The sequence below is a fragment of the Priapulus caudatus genome, unplaced genomic scaffold (assembly GCF_000485595.1).
Source record: "Priapulus caudatus unplaced genomic scaffold, Priapulus_caudatus-5.0.1 Scaffold262, whole genome shotgun sequence".
Taxonomy (NCBI): domain Eukaryota; kingdom Metazoa; phylum Priapulida; class Priapulimorpha; order Priapulimorphida; family Priapulidae; genus Priapulus; species Priapulus caudatus.
The window spans coordinates 27,012-42,589 of NW_014577323.1; the positions used below are offsets into that span (position 1 = coordinate 27,012).

At 43.2% G+C, this 15,578-nt stretch overlaps 1 long non-coding RNA gene across 1 annotated transcript in view; it reads left to right on the top strand.

The window, feature by feature from the left end:
• Positions 1–2,008: 2,008 nt before the first annotated feature.
• LOC106808244 overlaps positions 2,009–15,578 on the top strand; it is a 22,317-nt gene continuing 8,747 nt past the window's right edge. The window contains exons 1-2 of the long non-coding RNA XR_001393758.1: positions 2,009–2,020; positions 5,944–5,946. This is a non-coding gene — a long non-coding RNA (uncharacterized LOC106808244). The remainder of the gene's footprint in view (positions 2,021–5,943; positions 5,947–15,578) is intronic.

Consider the following 15,578-nt stretch of genomic DNA (forward strand, 5'->3'; position numbering starts at 1 on the left):
CTGGATATTGCGCGCTGCCCATGAGGGCCCAATTAGTGTAGCGGCTAGATATCTGGATATTACGCCCTGCCCCTAGGGATCAACGCGAAGGCATTACACATGCCTCGAAGGCATTACACATGCCTCGCGCATACGCCGTACATATTCGCGAGGACGTTGAGCCGTCCTAGTGACCTTGATCGGTTTATAATTGGCTTGTTGACGCCGATGCCGAGCCGTCCTAGTGGCCTTAATCGGTTTATAATTGGCTTGTTGACGCCGAAGCTGAGCCGTCCTAGTGACCTTAATCGGTTTATAATTGGCCTATATTATTCGGTTTATAATTCTCATGATACATTGTCCCTCGACTGGCACATCATGACCAGCATAAGCTGTCAATTTCACTTTGCTTGTGTGCAACTTGTGTTTACGTCTTATGGAGCAAAAGTCATATTCACTAATGATATTGGCATTAGCACCAGTGTCCAACTTCATAGGTAATACAGTACCATTAACGTCTAATGGAACTATCCAACTCTGTGATGTGTTAGCAGTGTTCACAGTATCAACAAAGAACTCGTCAGACTGTTCATTGTCAATGTCATACTCAGTCTCCACTGCATGAACCTTCTGTCCTTGCTTGCGTTTGTCTGAGTTTGGGCAACATTTGATAAAATGTCCAATTTTCCCACACCTAATACATTGTTTACCATAGGCTGGACAGGCATTTGGTCGGTGCCTGTACCCACAAAACTTGCAACTATCCTTTTTCACCTCTTGGTTGCGAAAAAGTTATGTCCCTTTTACTCGTCACTAGATTTCGGCTGTCGCTTGTATACAACATCACACGATGTACAACTACCACTAGCACCCGCTGCTTCGCCACTCAACTGACCAACTTGTGAAAGGGTGGCCTCTTCCGCCCTACAAATGTCGATGGCTTTCGCCAATGTTAACTTCTCCTCACGCAGAAGGCGTTGTCTCAGTGTGTTACTTGGTATCCCACAAATAACTCTATCACGTCTAAAAAAACGTCTCGTCACTCTAAATAAACTAATCAAATTTACACGTCTTTGCTCGCGTGCGTAATTCAGTCACAAAATGATCTATGGGCTCACTGGGTTTCTTTACTGTTGTGAAAAACCGGTGTCTTTCGAACGTCACGTTCGTTATCGGGATACAATAGTCCTTGAACTTCAAACGGATCTTGGCCAGATCATTTGCGTCACCTGCTTCGGCCCACGTGAAACCATTATAAACTTCCATGGCTGGTTCCCCAATCACGTGTAGGAAGATAGCTGTCTGTATCGCATCATCCTTCTTGGCCCCACCACTCGCCGCCATATACACATCAAACCTTTGCGTGAATCTTGTCCAGTTATCGCTGAGATTTCTCCCGGACAAAGCCAACGGCTGCGTAGGTTTTAGTGACTGCATCTTGTCGTCAGAGCAAACACGAACACTTCTGACACCATGTAATGTTATGTCTGTCTCTGACAATCACTAACAAGTGACAACCGGGTTCAAACATATAACGTGTATTCTGACGATCCAAATGTGTACAATATGGTGAACACTGACCGAGCAACTGACGACTGCGCATGTGTTGTGCGCAAGCATGGTATAGGGGGCGGTCCTAATAAAGTACAGTTCAATATGTAGGGAGCAGTCATTATGTTAAACTGTTCATATCATTACATCGTCACAGATGCAGATCATGATTGCTGGCTGGCTTCATCTAGTCTAAAAGAGAACGTGCCACAGCCTGCTCAGCTTCACATTTGCGTTGCTTCTCCTCATTCCACTGATGTACAAAGAACTGCAGGTAAAACATGAAGTGGCTCTGGTTCATTGCACGTGCACTGAATTTGATTTTCTGGATGTAGGAGTTAAACTGCTCACAGATCTCAGAGTTGATTCCAATGTTGAGACTGGTTATTCTGCGCGATTGATAAACAAAGGGGCATTTGTGAGTAAAGCCGTGAAATATGTCATGGAAGAATCGACAGCATCTCCAGAATTTTGGCTCTCTGTTTAAAGCGTACTCTTCCAGCTGGCAGCTGAAGTCGTAGAACAACTCAGTGGGGGCAGTCTCCATGTACATGTAAGCAGATGAGAAGGGATCTTTCCTCCCTTCACTTGCACTGATGATGTGAAACCCATAGCAGTGACCATGGAGAGGGTCAAACCACAAGAATAGATAGGTTGTTCCACTCTTGGACACTACTGGAAAACTCTTGTGGCATTCACTTGAGAAACAAAAGGCAAATCGCGCAGACGGCCACCATGTACAGTAAAATAGTATGCACATCCATGACGTTCAGGGTCATACGCCTGCAAGATGACAGAGCTGTCACCAGGCTCTTTGTCAGAAGAATGGATGGCTTCTATTTTATTAATAATGCTCTTTAGGAATTTTTTGATGTCTTCGAATTCGCCGTGCCATTTTGCTACCTGGATGAGGTTGTGTATCTCTGGCATGTCCTTTTGCAGCCCTCCAGGTTCTTCACTGCCAGTCAGCACAGCTGCAAGGCTGCCAACAAACCTGTAGTTGATGAGTGAAGACATGGGGCTGCTGGAAGAGAGCAACTTTAGAACAGGGCATAGTGCATGAATCACCTCCTGTGGGTATGCGACACTGACAAATTTAGATATAACCCGATGGCAGTCAGGGGTGGTGTTACTCAGTAAATGATGCTGTCTTGTTGTCTCATCTCTGCTTAATTTCATCCTCTTCTTTGATTGGGTTTCCCATTCTTTGAGGCAGCTGCTATTTTTTGCAATGAAGAATTGCAGATCTTCCTGTGCTTGCCGCATACCTTCCTTCAGCACTTCCGTGTCGGCGTCACTGTATGAGAAAAACTGTCTTGCTGTTCGCTTGTGTGTAGGTGTAATAACGGTTTCACTAGTTGGCGACTCAAAAACCTTCCATGTAGCATTTTTGAAAAATATTCCTAATTTGGTGCCATCACAGGCAAGGATCTGAGGATTGGTGCTGCATACATTGCATGCCCTCCGAAAATCAATTTGGAAATTCGCCATCCATGAGAAGATCCATTTTGTGAAGGTCTGTCGGCTCATGAATGCAACATTGGAGAAATAATACCTTGAACTGGCTATAGCACAATAGCCAGTGAGAGAAATCTGACTATTGGTGACTGTAGTCATGAAATCCCAGGCGATTTCTTCTCCTGCAGCTGTTTGAGGAGAGAGGATGTGGATGCCATCCTGGTCACCATCGTAACTGATGCGACAGGCTTCATTGCCATGTAGACATTCCCTATCAAACACCTAGATGTAAGAGAAAAATAAAAGATGAATATGCTGGATGTTTTATGTTAAGTGCTGTTCCATTTATTAAGGGGGCTCATAATAACCGAAACAGTCCTAAGTATATTACGTAAAATACTGGTGTTTTTTCCACAGCGGGCCCGCGACTGCTCTCGGTAAAGTTCTACTTATATGGCTTATTCATTATAATATAATAAAAGGGTTAATTATAGACTTACATGAATCCATCCTAAATATATAATATTGTTGCTTTCAATTATATCCAGAACCTGCCGTTCCCCAAGTTCTGTTACTTGGCAATGGTCACTCGCACCAACTTGCTCTGGTAGTATGAGATGGGTAACCTCAAACAGATTCTCCTAGAATAAATGCAATAGAAAAAGAATAATTGTAATTAACTAAAGGATTAAGAAATGTCTATTACTTATTGAGCAAGCATAGTAGGTGATTTTTTCTATTATACAATATGACATAATGGAACGAATGATAAACATGATATTCTATATTTTCTTAGACGGATATACACAAATTTTCATTTTATTTATGCAGTAGTGCTGCTCCAAGACCTTTCTCAGACGCATCGCATTGTATAGTGCATGATCTCCTTGTTCATGTCGTAGTATAAATAGCAAGATCGGGTGCAGTGGCACTTTGTGAGGTCTAAGCTTTTCTTTGCTAGGAGCTTCTCACCAACGTGGTCATCTCTAATACCGCACACAGTACGCGAGTATCACAGAACGAGACACACGAGTACGCGAAATCGGTCGCCCTCTGCGCCTTCTCTCTTCACAATATGCTCCCGCGAGCCGAAAGTTTGCCACACTCCGCTTGCCAAAACAATGAAAACACGCGAGAAATCTTGCGTGGCTTGCTGTACGATAGCCTTAGTACTGCCCCTGACCTGTCATTAAAATTCCTCCTTAATAGCAACATCGTTGTGTTAGTGAGATGTTTGTGAAATGAGGAAACTTAGCTACACTGTTAGAGAAAGAATCAAAAAGAGAGGGAGGATACAAAACTTTTCGCAAGTCCGTTATTTTGTCCAGTGTTCGCCTACCCACACACCGGCAGCGCGGCATAGCAACCAAACTCCAACAAACGCCACCCAAAGAGTTTTTATTATACCTCTAATTGGTTCCCACGAATACGCACTCGCCCGTAGTGGTGCTATGGATATGGGTAATGCTATCCCCCGGGCGTGGAGGGAGGTTACCGCAACATGGCAGCACTAGTGAGAGCCCTCATGGCCCAGTGGTTAGGCCACGTATACTGTCCACTGAAGGCTGTGAGTTCAAACCCCGGCCGGGGCAGTGAATTTTCTAAAGGTGGAAAAATTAACCTGGCTCTCAACATTGGAGACTGTGAATCTCCCGTGGCTCGGATGACCACGTAAAGTGGCGGTCCCGTCTCCAGTATTAGTAAATATAGTAATACTAAGACCAATGGGGACGTAAAATAACCACCGAGGGCGCAAAAAAACTCTGGCTGTGACCACCCTCAGTGCCATTTGGCTAAAAAAGGCTAACTACCTGGCTGTACCCAAGCTAGGTCACACACCATGGCTAGCTATAGCCCTGGACGTTTATTCCTTACGGGCTGTCCAGTATAGAAGTAGAAGTAGAAGTAGTGTTAAGATTAGGGTTAGGGTCAGGGTCAGGGTCAGAGTTAGGGTTAGAATTAGGGTTAGGGTTAGAATTAGGGTTAGGGATTGGGTTAGGGTTAGGGTTAGAGTTAGGGTTAGGGTTAGGGTTTTTGCATCATGATATCTGTCCCCACACCATAGATTAATTTTTGAGGATTTTTGGACCTATATATAGCGCTCCGAGAAATATATGTTTAGTGTTATGGTTAGCGTTGGAGATGTTGGAGTTAGCGTTTCCGGATGAGTAATGTTTTTGAAGTATACGTCAACGGTATCACGTGACGTACCCTCCCTCCTCGCCCGGGGATAGCAACACCTTATGGATATAGCGTCGTTACGCCATCTATTGGACGCCATATGTACTACACTGATGTACACTCATGTCCACTGATGTTAAAAAAAAGTAAAAGTCCGTTTTTGACAAGAGAAAGCGCGCCGACTAGCCAAAAATTTTGTACGAGCATTTGTAGGAAATGTCTACCTACCTGGGTACTGAACGCCGTCGTGCAATGGCCAGAACTGTAACAGATTGATGCATATACTCGTAGTTATGACGTCACGCGCAACTCGTTGTTATTGTCCACTCAGGTTCGAGTAATAAATTGGGCCCGGGAGATTCTCCCTCTCTGGACTTCCATGCCCGTAAACAGTGTCACGCTTTTACATGGTCTCAGAAGTTGTGGTATTTACGCGAGACCATGGAGCATTTAAGGCCTCCAGAACAGGTCAGGTTTGACGGGAATGTTGCAGAGAACTGGCAGAAATCGGTTGAACAGTGGAGGGTCTATGCGACAGCCACGGAAGTCGACAAAAAGCCGGCGGCAACGAGAGTTGCTATCTTACTTCATTGTACCGGACATGAGGCACAGGAAATTCACAGCACATTTGCCTGGGATAACGAAGTAGACAAGGAAAGTGTCAACATAGTATTGGCGAAATTCCAGCAGTATTGTGAGCCAAGAAAGAACACTGTGTTTGAACGGTATAAGTTTTGGGAGCGCAACCAGCACGAGGGAGAGACTACCGATCAGTGGGTCACTGATTGGAGGACTCGTGCTGCATTGTGCGAGTTTGGAGACTCCCGTGATCTCATGATCAGGGATAAAATTATGTTTGGTGTGGCGGATGACCGGATTAAAGAAAGGCTACTTAGGCTCATAGGGTCTATGTCCCCCAGGGTACTGCCGGAACGTACCCTGGGTACGGTCCGGTATACCGGAACGTACCCTAGTCACTATTTAATATGGTTAGGGTTAGGATTAGGGTTAGGGTTAAGGTTAGGGTTAAGGTTCGGGTTCGGGTTAGGGTTAAGGAGTAGGCGTAAGCGACTCTCTAGACTCGTTAGTGGAGTAGACGAAGTACGGTCCGGCATATTAGATAGTACCAGGGTACGTTCCGGCAGTACCCCGGGGGACATAGACCCTCTCAGCGCTACTTAGGGAGAAATATCTAACGCTCGACAAGGCTGCGGACATATGCAGGGCAGCTGAGGTTAGTAAAGTATACTTACAGTCTATGAGCGCTAGTAGTAGTGCTATGGCTAGCGTGCACGCCTTGCACAAAACCGCGGGAAAACTGGCTTGGCACAAGCAGAGCGCGGCAGGTTTCCGGGCAAGCCAGAAAGTGCACAATCTCACAGAATGCAAGTACTGTGGCATGAAGCATCCACCGAGGAAGTGTCCAGCATATGGAAAGACATGTATGAAGTGTCATAAAAAAAATCATTTTGCTGTTGTAATGCAAGGGTAGTGGACAGAATATGCAACGCAACCAAGCACAAGAGAGTTTACACAGTCAATGATGACAGTGACACAGAAAGCGATGCATTGTTTATGGGCTCGTTGTTTGGGGGTCACATATCAATACAGAATGCGTCTAAGTGGTGTACACATCTCAGAGTAGAGGGCAAACTGATACGGTTCAAGTGGGACACCAGTGCAGAAGCTAATGTTCTACCCCACAGTGCATACAAGTCTATGAAGAACGAAATACCATTGAGGAAAACGAACACCATATTATCGGCATTTGGTGACCACAGTATTAAGCCACTTGGTAAGATATACGTGCACTGTGGCACCAGTGGTGATGAACACATGCTGAGTTTTTATGTCACAGATGCGACTAACACTGCAATTCTAGGTCACCAGGCCTGTGAGACACTGAACTTGGTGTGCCGTGTGAATGAACTCAAGCCATCACACATGCTATCACGACCGATCACAAAGGAAAGCTCAGTGATGAAGTACAAGGATGTGGTCACTGGTATAGGTCAGTTTGAAAACCCATACCATATCGAGGTACGTCCAGATGTTCCGCCAGTCATACAACCGAACAGGAAGATACCATATGCACGACAAGAAAAGCTAAAAGAGACACTGGACAAGCTAGAAAAACAAGAAATTGTAGCTTGTGTCGATAGACCAACAGACTGGGTCAACAATCTAGTAATTGTAGAGAAAAAATACGGTTCCATGCGTCTATGCCTGGACCAGAAGCCACTTAATGAAGCCATCAAGCGTGAGCGATACAGTATACCCACTCCCGAAGACGTCCAAAGCAAACTGAGTGGCAAAACCGTGTTCACAATTTTAGACGAGGACAGTTATTGGCAAGTGAAGTTAACTGAAGAGTCGTCGTATCTGTGTACATTTAATACACCGTGGGTACGGTATAGGTTCCGCAGAACGCCATTCGGTATATGTTCAGCAAGTGAAGTGATGCAGAAACGCAATGAGGAGACATTCGGTAACATAAATGGGGTGCATGTTATTGCAGATGACATGATCATAGCTGCTGTAGATGACCAAGAGCATGCCATGATACTTCGCAGAGTCATGGACAGGGCCAGGGAACGAAATGTCAAGTTTAACAAGGACAAAGTCCAGTATAAGATCAAAGAGGTCAAATACATGGGAAACCTTGTGTCGGCTAAAACCAGATGACAAGAAAGTGGAAGCGATTGCCAATATGCCACAGCCAGAAGACAAACAGGCGCTGCAGCTACTGCTGGGTATGGTGAAGTACTTAGCACAGTACATTCCGAATGAATCGGATATCACTGCACCGTTGATAGATTTACTTTGAGAAGGAGTGATTTTTGACTGGCAACCCGAACATGAACAAGCACTGCAGCGGCTGAAGCGTATCTTGACCAGTCAGCCCGTGTTGAAATTCTATGATGTGAAGAAGGCAACCAAGATTCAGGCAGATGCATCACAGTCAGGACTAGGTGCATGACTCCTACAGAGTGGACAACCCGGAACGTACGCATCCCGTTCGATGACGTCAGCTGAGCAGAATTACGCTCAGATCGAAAAGGAGATGCTGGCAATTTGTTTTGCGTGCAAAAAGATTATGAGTACATATACGGCAAAGACACTGAAGTGGAAACTGATCACAAACCACTGGAGGTAATAGTACGAAAACCACTCTGCAAAGCTTCACCTAGACTGCAACGTCTCATGATACAGCTGCAACGCTACACGCTGAGTGTACGATACGTACCTGGAAAGTACGTGTACATGGCAGATACGCAAAGCAGAGCGTACATGGAAAACACTAACGGCGATGATCAGTTATATGATGAGGAAGTGGAAGTTATGGTGCATGTGCTAATTGGAAAACTTCCAGCCTCAGCTAAGAAGATAGACGAGATCAGGTCGGCAACAAATGCTGATGGTGAGTTGCAAAAGTTGAAGAAAATCGTGTATGGTGGTTGGCACACACACAAGAAAGGAGTACCGGAACAGTTACGCCAGTATCATGCTTTCAGAGATGAGATATATGAAGCCGACGAATTGCTCTTCTTGGGAGAGAAACTGATTGTTCCAGCCATATTGAGGAAGGACATGCTGCAGATAATACATGAGAGCCACCTAGGGGGGGGGGGTGCAAAGCTCGCGCACGATCTGTTATGTTCTGGACCGGTATGGCAGCGGATATTGAGAACTTTGTGTCAAAATGCTCAGTATGCCTTCACCACAAACGCAAGAATCAGAAAGAGCCAATGATTCCGCATGACATTCCAGAGCGACCTTGGCAGAAAGTAGGGGCAGATTTGTTCGAGATAAGTGGGAAAGACTATTTAGTCATCGTGGACTATTATTCGAAGTACCCTGAGGTAGCGCTGCTGTCCAACAAGACGGCAAGCACAGTGGTCACGCACTTTAAGAGTGTGTGTGCCCGCCACGGAATTCCAGAGGAATTAGTGACAGACAACATGCCATTTCAGAGTCGGGTGTTCCGCAAATTCGCGGCGGAATGGGGGATTAGTTTGACAACGTCTAGTCTGACATACCCCCAGTCCAACGGCTTAAGTGAGAGGGCAGTTTAGACCATGAAGCAGTTGCTCAGGAAAGATGCGGAGGATGGGAGAGACCCGTATGTAGCTTTGCTTGAGTATCGCAACACGCCTGTGTCTGGAATGACACATTCTCCAGCACAACTGCTGATGAGCAGAATGCTACGGAGCAAGCTACCGACAACAGGCAAGCTACTTCAGCCACAGACTGTGCAGGCACGTAGTCAGCTACACCACAGTCAGCAGCGTCAGAAGTTGTACTACGATCGTGGTGCGAAGAGCCTGAAACATCTGATTCCTGGCGACGTTGTTCGAATCCAGAAAGGGAAAGTGTGGGAACCAGCAATTGTAACTGGCACAGTAGGCGGCAATCCACGTTCCTACATTGTCAGCTGTGATGGACACGAATATCGAAGAAACCGCAGACGAATGAACCACCGCCTATCATCTTGCCACCAGATGATCAACAACCGTCCAGTCAAGGGTGCACTGTTCCATCTAGTTCGGTGCACACTGTTCCGTCCAACGTAGTACATGCTGTTCCATCCACTACAGCACATGCTCTTCCATCTACTACAGCACAAGCTGTTCCATCCACTACAGCACATGCTGTTCCATCCAGTGCAACACACACTGTTCCATCCAATATACGTATTACCTATCGCGGAAGGGTAGTGAAGATGCCACAAAAATATGCGGACTATCAGACCTGAACATTGTAACACTTGTAGTTGAACAGTTATTCTAGTTGTGAGTTTTGTTTAGATATATATACAGTTCGTAGTTTGTAGAAAGATTGTTGATCTAGAACGTTGATTAGTCAGCATCCGTTTAGTTATGCTGGTTCGCTCAGTAATCATTTACGTTTGTCTATTACCTGTTACGTCATAGGTACTGTCGTGACATTTGCAAATACATGTATTCACGTACATAGTAACTGAGAACTCGCTGAACTGAGGTACCATATCTATAGCAATAGAAATAACAAACAAGCATTTGAACCGTAACGATTAATATCTAGCATACAAGTATATGCTGTCTTTATTAGCTCTCACAATGTTTATAAGCATATGGAAAAGGGATATGTAACAGATTGATGCATACTCGTAGTTATGACGTCACGCGCAACTCGTTGTTATTGTCCACTCAGGTTCGAGTAATAAATTGGGCCCGGGAGATTCTCCCTCTCTGTACTTCCATGCCCGTAAACAGTGTCACGCTTTTACATGGTGTCTGAAGTTGCGGTATTTACGCGAGACCATGGAGCATCTTAGGCCCCCAGAACAGGTCAGAACGCTGCTGAACGCACCGATTATATGGCTTTGACGTATACTAGGACCCGTTGAAGCTAATAGCTCCTGGAGAAAGGGCAGTGAATATGTCTAAGTTTGCGGCTGCGCGGCGTTTGCGCGCTTCGCGCGGATATCCGGGCTGCAGATCGTCTAGGGTTCCGAGGTGGTGAAAATAAGTGTTATTTATAAACTTTGTCGTAACCATGAACGAACGTTAGTCATGAACCTACACTAACCATCATTTAACGTTTTTAAATGGTTAGAAACAAACGTGTGCTGCACATATATATATGCACCTATTAGAAACTAGTACTGAACGTTTAGGTAGGCCTAGGTAGGTTGTAACAATAAACGTTGTGCCAACCATAAATAAACGTTAGCCACGCATAAACTTGCACTAACAAATCTGCGTGGAATAAACGTTATAACTCTAGGATACTATATTAAAAGTCGTTACTAGATTTTTGGGAATTGGCGGCTATATATACTCGGCAGCCGTGTGTACATAAGGGGGGAGGCGGAATGGGGGTAATGCAGATCGAGCTAGGTGAAGGAGGAGGGGGAGGAGGAGTGAGAGATATAGGAAAAGTCGAAAAGGGGAATGTGGAGCAGGAGGGGGAAGTGGAGAAGGTGGGTGGATGGGATGATAGAGGAGGCGGAAAAAGAAACTGGGGGAGGTAGGTGCGGTGGAGGAAAGTTATAGGTAACCTAGCCGGCCCTGTAGCATCTCTGTATATCATGTATCAATATTTCTAGTATAAAGCATATAACTTCTAATAACAGCATGTTTATAATTCATATATAGCAAATCAACTTTTTAAGTGATGTACATTTCTACGTGTTTAGCTACATTTTATACTTTTATATCATGTATCAATGTGGTGTTATTATTTTATGTGATGTAAATATCATCATTGTAAAGTACATATTTCAATTGTTAATATAATTGAATGAAACTATTTTTGTATACTGACATTATATTTACGTGATTGTGCCGAGATATCTTTATGTTATCAGAACCACGTACAAGGATGTTATATTCAAGTAGAAAATAACGTAATAAGAACGTAAATAATGACGTTATATTAACGTAATACTGTAGGGTTTTTTAACGTTATCAGAGCCACGTTCAAGAACGTTATATTTAAGTAGCAAATAACGTAACAGTAACGCAGTGGCTACGGATACGGTAGCCGTATCTTAATGTCTCGAGGCTACGGGTACGGTAGTCCATTTGTGCATGCGTCGCTTTCCCACAAAATAATGCCGTTGGAAATTAATTTACGAATAATTAATCTCCATCCTAATAATTAATTAATTTATTAATTATTAATTAATTATTAAATTATTAATTAATTAATTAGCTAGCCTACACTAGTTGTTTGGGATTGATTGTCAGTTCAGATGCAAAATATTGAAAGCAAAAGGTTATACACCATAGATTAATTTATCTGATTTTACACGCGTATATACCATAGCCGAGTCGCTTTATAGTTAGTGTTAGTGTTAGGGTTAGAGTTGGGGTTAGGTTTAGGGTTACTGTTTGTACTTGTGTGTGTAGGACTGTCGTAACCGTAGCCTTGAGACATACGGCAGCAGCGCATGCGTAGTGTGACTGCCGTACCCGTAGTCTCGAGACATTAAGGCTACCGTACCCGTAGCCTCTGCGTAACAGTATAACGTAAATACAAACGTTACATTAACGTAATTGTGTCTGTTTTTTTAACGTTATCAGAACCACGTTCAAGAACGATAAATTTAAGTAAAAAATAACGTAACAGTAACGTAAATATAAACGTTATATTCACGTAATTGTGTCGGTTTTTTTAACGTTATCAGAACCACGCACAAGAACATTATTTTCAAGTTTTTAGTACGTTAGGAAAACGTTCTTTTTAACGTTATAAAACGTTATAAAAACCCGACACAATTTAGTAATTATAACGTTGGTGTATAACGTTATCCAAACCAAAACATAACGTTAAAATAACGTTATGTGAACGTTTTTGTGTTAGCTGGGTGCCTTTTGTTTGTAAGTTCGGCGGGGAATACGTTCGGATTGATGGCAAAATAATGGATAATCGTGTCGTACGTTTTAGTCTGTATCTCCGGATTGCTGGTGTATACGAGGAAACGATTTCGCACGATGCTAGGCGAATGTACTGTGTACGATTTGAGCTCAAGTTGGATGAGTTACGCGTAGTAAATCGTAGGTATTATAAGGCTAGTAAATGACGAATTTCCCTTGTTTATTGAAGTCACACTCCTTCCCTATTATCTACTCCTGATATATATAGTTTCCATATATAGTAGGCCTATTAATCTATGCCATTATATATAATTACTGTGGGATTAATTATTGTAACATGTACCATTACGGGCCCAATAGGTGGCGCCAAGTACTTCCCGAAGCCAGTGACATTCTACAACGTGGCTGGCTGGACGGCGGTGGAATAAATTCGGTGTTCGTATTAAATATATATTACACGTTGGTTCTTGAGTCTTTACTTTAGAAATACAACAATTGCCAATTCAAGCACGTGAGAATAAACCAATGCCGTGAACGTGATTTATACATGCACCAACAGAATGTCTACAAGATGTGGGGTAAACGTCTCGATAAAACGTTTACATCGGAAAATTCTTATCGGCCCCGTGGTAATGACCTCACACATATAGGCGCTATGCTGATGTCTGCATTATGTCTAAAAACGTTATGCGTGAAGTCTTAGACGTGCCCTCACCAGTTATGCATAACGAGAGAAAATAGTACATTATAGACGTTTTCCTTCAAAATGACGCTGTTCGTCGGGTACCTATATATTTCCCAAGTTAGCACGCATTAATTCAAAATCATACCAAAAATCGTACCGAATTGTTGCATTATGTTACGTATAATAATTAAATGAGTAACCAGCAGGTCAACAACGGTCTTTAATTAAGAATCGTTACTCGTTGGAACTGCACTGCTTATGAGTATTTCTAGTATTATTTTGATAGAATTTACATGCTTTTATTTTTCAATTATGATATAGAAAATTCCAACGTTCTGATCAGCGCTGTTTGTAACATAGTATAGGCCAAACGCACGCAACTATCACATTCTCCTGTTTTATCGTCTAAAATCGAACAAAATTTCAAGCGTGGCGTGGTACCATAAAATTTCAATTTGTTAAGAATAAAATGTCATATAATTAAATATGTCGAATATAATACAATATATATATATATATATATTGACAAAAATATGTGTATGAAATAACGCATTTTCACACGATCGGTGATATCTAGCGCCATATGGAGCATAGCAGCATAGCATGTCGCTATAAACGAATATTCGACGGTACAATGTAGATTCAACTAATGTAATTAAAAATTTCCTATTTAACGTTGTCCCCTTTGTCGGTGGCTGATCAGGCCGTGATCGTCCCACAGGGGTGACACGTCCGGTCTTGTTTCTCGACTGAAAGCCACGTTCCATTGTTACTAACCACGACAGTCACAGAAACGCTTAGAATACTGCATTTGGTTAAATAAAAGCCGTTTACTAGACATGAACTAATTGCAATAGTATTCACAAATAATTCACGAAAATACGGTCGTATTCCACGCTACCCCCTTCCAAACTCAACAGCCGAGCGTGGCTTAATTTGCACAGAGAGCACGAATTGTGCACGTGCTCACGTCGTAGGGAAGCTCATGGATGTCCAAATGAAGCGATCTGAAGCTACTACGTACGCGTGTTTAGCTGCAGCTGCTAACCTCCACACCAGCAATAGTGACTACTAGACGTGCCGAGGTCGCTTCGAGCCGCGTACACACAATTGTATGCGTTTCCACCAGACGTGTGTTTAATTGTGTAGACATAGATGACAGGAGTCCCAAACCGTTACACTTAATAATACAAACAATACACATTACGATTGCTTGTACACTGAATATAATATGAAAATAAGTTGGAAAACGGGCAGTTGCGAAAACTATTTCATAAAAATTGATTAACGACAAGAAATTTGGTCGTCAAGTTCGAGTTCAGACTCACGCGAACGAAAGTTCTTGGAGGCATATGTTTATAATTATATATAAGTGAGGGCAGTTACTAATAGAGCACAAATAATGTAAAACAAGTTATATCGTCGGTGTTTTGTAAAAACTGACCCTAATCCGAACAAAAAGTGATGATATTAATGTTAGTAATTCTAGTGGTTTACAGAATTTGTGGCGAATAAAATGTACCTTTGGGTAAATTTTTCTTGTTTGAAAAGTGTCACAAAGATGTTACATATTCGTGTCCTCATTGGGCACTGGCTATCGGCTGTTTACAACAAGACCAACCGTTTAAAGCAGCGAGATTATGATAACAAATTCCACGCTGTCTATGATACGCATGGCTAGTACTGTTACTGTGAAGGTGATAGTTACTGTGATTTATGAAAGTTAAAAATGTGAGGCGAGTAGGTAGGCCTTGTTTTCCATCATCGTTCATTTTGGGATTGAAACGGCAATACTGAACATCCGATAATTGTTGAGTTTGTAAACACCACAGTCAGCTCTTCTAGCACAGTTTATAAATGTAAGAATGCTAACAGAGTTTATCGTTAAATTTTATTATGTGTGAATAAAAAAATTCCACGTCGACTTCAAATGTTGGATTTTAAAGTAATGTATAGCTACGTCTACACGACGAACCTTAACTCGAGTTAAGCGTCTACACGGGACCTTAACTCAAGTTAAGGTAACTCGAGTTAGCATTAAATCGAGTTAGCTTAACCTCGCCAGTCGATCGAGGTTAAGCTAACTCGAGTTACCTTAACTCGAGTTAAGGCCCGTGTAGACGCTTAACTCGAGTTAAGGTCCGTGTAGACGCTTAACTCGAGTTAAGGCCCGTGTAGACGCTTAACTCGAGTTAGCTTAACCTCCACGATAGGCGGCAGCACTAGTACGATGTCCGTACACACGCACGCACGCGTACTTGCACACGCACGCACACACTCATGCACGCACGTGTACGTGCACACGCACGCACGCACGTGCACACGCACGCACGTGTACGTGCACACGCACGCACGTGTAC